Genomic DNA, 6,000 nt, shown 5'->3' with positions numbered 1-6,000 from the left:
CTAGATTGTCTGTGAGTCTCATTCTAAGGTTTGTTTTTCTCTTTATTATGAGTGAAATTATGTTGTCTCTTGACATGTGCATTAATTAATTTTTATGTTATTCTAGACAGAACATATAAAGGCACAGAAAAATCTCCAAATGGTATCTTTTAACAATATCACTCCCATCTTATCCTGTTAGGCAGACAGAGTAAATGATGAATCACTTCAACCCATTAGAGATTTATTTGGTCAGGACAAGTTTTCAGTTTTAGTAAGACTCATTTATCCTTTTGTACTTTCCTGTTCCTTGTGCATGTTTGTCTTGGTTGGCTCAGGCTGCTCTAACACAATACTACAGACCAAGTGATTTATAAACAACAGAAATTTATTTCCCACAGTTCTTGAGACTGGGAATTCCAAGGAGCTGGGAGGTTTGTTATCTGATGAGGGGGCCTGCCCTGGTTCATAAACAGTGATCATTCCTCTGTGTCCTCACATGGTGGAAGGGACAAGGAAGCTTTCTGGGGTTCCCTTCTAAAAGTACTAATCCCCTCATGACCTAATCACTTCCCAAAGGCCCCACCTCCAAATACTGTTACACTGGGTGTTAGGATTCAACATATAAATTTTTTTGGAGGGGGACAAAAAATTCATTGTGCAGCAGTGTTCCTAACTATTATTTGAGAGTCTGATTGGGTCTTTGCTGTCTATTCTCAACTAAAGGATGGTGTGAGTCTGTTATTTGAAGGTTTTAGGCTTTGTAATGTTTTCTTTCTTCTGTACGCTACTCCATTCATAACAAATGTCTTGAGTGGAAAACATGGTGTGTACTTGAGAAAGGTCCCATTCCCTAGGTGTAAATATTTCTTCTAAATATTGCAAGACTATAGAAATTTGATTTTGCTTTACAGAAACTCTGAACCTGCTACATAGCAAAAGAATTTGGCAAATGGAGCATAAGATATACACAATGATGCATTTAAGGCTCCTGGATTTACAAAATTTTTTGTGCTAGAATAAAGCAAAACCCAAATCTTTGCTAGATTTTCCTTCCCCAGTAGAGTAACTCTCTGGGTCAACTCCAATAATCATCACTCGTATTCAGTGTTAGCAAATGCTCTCTATGAAGAAAATATACCATGATAAATCTTATAAAGTTTGTCTCTCCATAGTTTCAATTTATATAGTTTTATTTTCTTCCAAAGCTGGGATGTTTTGGAACATCCTAGGAAATGGAAATAATATCTATAAAAATCTTTGCATACCAGTTTTGGTCTAAAACTTCTCTGGGACTATCTCACTCCTACTTACTCTCTGTAATGTCAAAGCAATTTTTGTTATAGTCCTTTGAATGAGAGTACAGCTTAGGGATTTCAACTTTATGGGCAAGAGTCTTATTAGACATGTACTGGCATTCAGCTTTGTCCACCCTTCCACAAAACTTGAGTCTATGAAAACCAATGTTTGAATTTCTCTTTGTTAAATTTCTCCAGGAAAAATCAGCTTTTACTTTACTTCACTGAGATTAGCATGATAAATCCTTACAAACTTATCAGCTCATGGATGGATCTAAATATACATTATCAACTTTTTCAGATGTTATGTAATCCAGATGCACAGTCAGCAATAATAACAGAAAAGGCATTTTCCTCCATTTACTCTTTCATCCAAATTCATTCTTCTTTATTGCATTTAAATTCGTCAGATTCACCAATGACCAAGATTGGACTAAACACAATGAACATTTTCTGACATCATTTTACTTGATTTAGCAGCAAGAGTGGATGTGTTAAAATAGTTCATCTCTCTCTTGAATAATTTATCTTTGTTTTTATTCATCTTCAGTCTTTGGTTTCTCTCTTGATTTATCTTTGATTTGTTTGTTTGTTTGTTTTTCCTCTGGGTCCACTCTGCAGTATTGTATTTGGATTGCTGAAGCCCATGAATATACCAAGCCTCTAGTTAAATCAATATTCAGATAAGGAACATTTATGTTTAGAAAAAGTTTACATAGAACCTGTGAGTTTTAACTTTTCTCTCAAATATGTTTTATCTTCAGCAGAAATACATATTTTACATTTGTCTCTATCTTACAGTTATTCATTTTTTGCTGTCTTGAGAAAGATATTAATTATTTAACCCAACTGAAGTACAGAGATGTGGACATTTAAGCTGTCCCAATTTTATTTACATTAATCAATAAATATAAAAAATAAAACACTCAAATATAAAGAATGGTTTATAAAAATTGTTGTGTTTAGACTATAAAAGATTAATGAAAACATAATAGACAATAATTTTTCCTAATTTTTTTCTGCACATTACTTTTATTTAGTTTTGAAACAATCTGGGTAAATAAGCTTAAAATGGAAAAAATGACATCCATAATGATGATCTTCCCAGTGAAAATTTCATTTAAAATTACTAACACTTATTATTATCAGTCTAGTCTTCCCCATACTTTTTAAAGATCCAGTAATCTTTTAAATCTATTTTTAAAGATCTAGTAGTTTAGGTATAAAATTAAATATATGCCTATTTGCATCATTCTAAAAGTATATTTTTTATTCTTCATTAGCTGATACTTTAAGCATTTAGATGCTAAGAGGAAGATGATAGAACAATATTCTCCTACAAATACAAGTCACTTGACTCCTGCAGTATAAAAATTTGATCGTTCATAATCATTCATTTAAGCATAAAAACAGCAAATATAAACTATTTGCTGTATTTAAAAACAGAAGTAATGTAGTGGTCAGACTTTCTTTTACTTCTTTCCAAATTTGGACTTGATTTTTTTCATTTTCTTTATCACATTTCTCCCTAGTGAAAATATACAGCAAAGGAAACTCTGTTTCCCTAGGCAAAAATGTTCTATGCAGACACATTCTGTCCCAGTTAGTTATTACATGCTCAAGCATCCTGAATACACTAATATAACATGCCATACTTCAAAAAATTCGAATTAATCTAATTCTAATACACTATGCTTCCCAAAACAATTTGGCTGTGGTACCTAGGAAATTATGTGGATATTAGTGGGTCATATTTCTTTAACATTTAACAAGCATTTTCAATGAAAGTTAAATAGATTCCATATGTCAGTAGTAAAATTCAATCAGTTGAAAAGAGAAATCATTGAGTAAAAGGTTCTAAAAATGTAATTGACCAAAAACAGAAATGACTTTTCTGTGAACTCTGCATTGGTGGACATTTTTAAGTGGCAAGGATCTCTATCTGAGGTGTTCAAGATGGGATTCCTGCGTTAAAGCAGAATTTACAACTGAGGTGTATTCTTATTTTCAATATTCTTTGAATTATCGCTTAGCATGCCCTTTATGAAACCCTGCAGAAGCCAAAAATAAAAAAGAATTTTATCTCCATTTTCTTTTCAAATTTTTTTCAAATAAGATTCTACTACTGTTTTATAATACTCATATATGTATGTATATACATATCAATACATATTATAAAACTTTATAATGTATGCAAATATACATAAATACACATACACACATATGTGTGTGTAGATGATAGATAAGAACAGATATATATTTTAATTATACTTTATTGTTTGTTTTTACCATGAGTTAATAAAATCACCATATTTCATATTCAGAATTGTTATTACCTAGTAGCATTAGGTATTAACTATTTAAATGTTCTATTAATCTATACATTTACCAAGCTAATGATCAATAAATTAATTCACTAGGCAGTTGGAATTTCATTGCTTTCATCTCTTATACCAAAGTTTTTCATTACTATTTGGTAAGTATAATTCATATTATTTTCACAGTTCAGGATGTTTGTTCAAGTGAGATGGAATTCATCATATAGCTGATTCACTATCCATTGTGCAAGATCATTAATCTTTGCTAGTAGGCATATTTATATTCTCGGCAGTCACACATATTCTAGATGTTCTTTTCCATTAGAATGAATGACTGGAAAGTAGAGCAGATGGTCAAAGTGATGGCCCTTCTAAATTTTCTATAGTTACAGCAATAAAGATTAACATTCATGTCTACTATTCCTTCTTCTGAATATGTGTATTTACGTGGTTGGTTTTTGTTATTAAAGATTGTATGTGTGTGTGATATTATTGTTATACATTAAAATCAATTGTGAATACTCAACCAAGCTGAGAACATTACTTACTGTGCATGTAATATACTCTATTTTTCACATTCCTCTCTTAATTATAAAAATTGAAAAATATTCCCATAAGTAGTGTCATCATATGATATAAAAACCAGAGATGAATCATTAGAGGGTATTAAGATGTCAATCATGGAGAGTCTTTTAATTCATGTAAAGATATTCGACCTCTATCTAAAAGCTAGTGAGTTGAAACTGAAGTGTTTTATGTAGGATAATGACACATTGCATTTACATTTCAAAAAATTCACTTCACCTGAACTTCACAAAATTAATGGAAGAATATAAAAATGTATTATTTGTAAAAAAAAATTATGAGGATAAGCCAAGAATAATGGTGAGAGGTAATGCTAACTTAGTCTAGAACAATGCCAACAAAAAAGGAGAAAAAAATACGTTTAAAAAATTGTTTGAAATGAAGAGGTGAAACAGATGAATGATGTATTATTGCCACTAAGGTTTCTAGAAAAAGCATTGCTTGAATGATCATTTGTTGTGATAGAGGACACTGAAGCATACATAAATTTGTTGTGAAAATCGTAAGTTCAGGTTGAGACATGTTAAACTTGGTGTAACTCTCAGATATTCCAGATCAAGGTGACAAAAGGATGTGTACATCTGAAGTTTCACATGTAGGTATGGATTGAAGATTAAATTTATAATATATATAAATATATTATATATATTTATATATATAAGTTATGCAGGAATAAGACCTCTATAAAAGTTTATAGACTAAGAAGAAAAGCCTTAGAGAGTAAGCCCTCACAACCATCAAAGTTTAAGGGTTGGTAGAAAAGATATAAAGAGAAAGACCAGACATGTACTGTGTTACGGAATTGCATGTCTAGAGAAAGAGAACAATGGCATGAAAAGAAGAGCAAACATAGTAAGTGTTCATAGAAATTAAAAATAAAAATTTCAAAATAATAAATTCAGCAAAATTGCAAAAACATAAACTTGCACAATTGAAAAATGAAGTCGTATTCTGAAAGATACACTTGAAGTAGCTACCGGAATATATAACAAAAATACAAAGAGAGTGAAAATATGAGAGAAAAAATTGAGGGAACCACAAAAGATGTAAATATATCTATGAAATTTTCCTAAAGCTAAAATGCATATTAAGGTCTAGTTGGAAAATATTAAGGTCTAGTTGGAAAATTTCCATTGAGTGCTTTATAAGAATATTAAAATATACTGGGAGAGACTCAACCCAAAAGTTCTAGTGAAGTCTTTGATGGTCAAAACTGAAAAAAAAAATGCTAAAATAAATCCTTCTAGGACATAAAAAATAATTTAGAAGAAATGTAGTTATACTGGCATCAAACATTTTATGTGTGACACAAAGTATACTTATATGAATAATACATATATATGTACATGTATTATAGTATTATTATATATGTATTTCTAATAATTATAAATAAGTCATACAAAATTAAACAATTTAGGGTCAACTTTGGTGCAAATTATAAAGATCTGTATTCTGAAAAATGTCAGTATATCCTCTCCATGATGAAAGAGAGATTAATTTCACCTGGTAACACCTAACATTGAAAAAGAGGCATGAGTACCAGTAAGATTTCTTGAATATAGTAGCAATGTGTTCCACATTTGAGCAGAGCACTTACTGAGTAAACCGTAAGAATGCTGGTTTTGTCAGAGAAGGAGAACAGGAGAAATTTCTGCAGCCCATCCAGTTTTAACTACACTCTGTTTTTCTACCTGGTTATTAAAACCCAACAGATCTCATAGTGCTTTATGGGTCTGTGACAAATAAGGATACTTTATGAAGCATCAGGCAGTATCATTGGGAAAATCACAGCACTGGCCTCTAAGATTATCATGTATATT

Source organism: Vicugna pacos, chromosome 14 (assembly GCF_048564905.1).
Source record: "Vicugna pacos chromosome 14, VicPac4, whole genome shotgun sequence".
NCBI lineage: Eukaryota > Metazoa > Chordata > Mammalia > Artiodactyla > Camelidae > Vicugna > Vicugna pacos.
The sequence above is the reverse complement of the archived record's forward strand: the minus strand, read 5'-3'. Positions refer to the sequence as shown.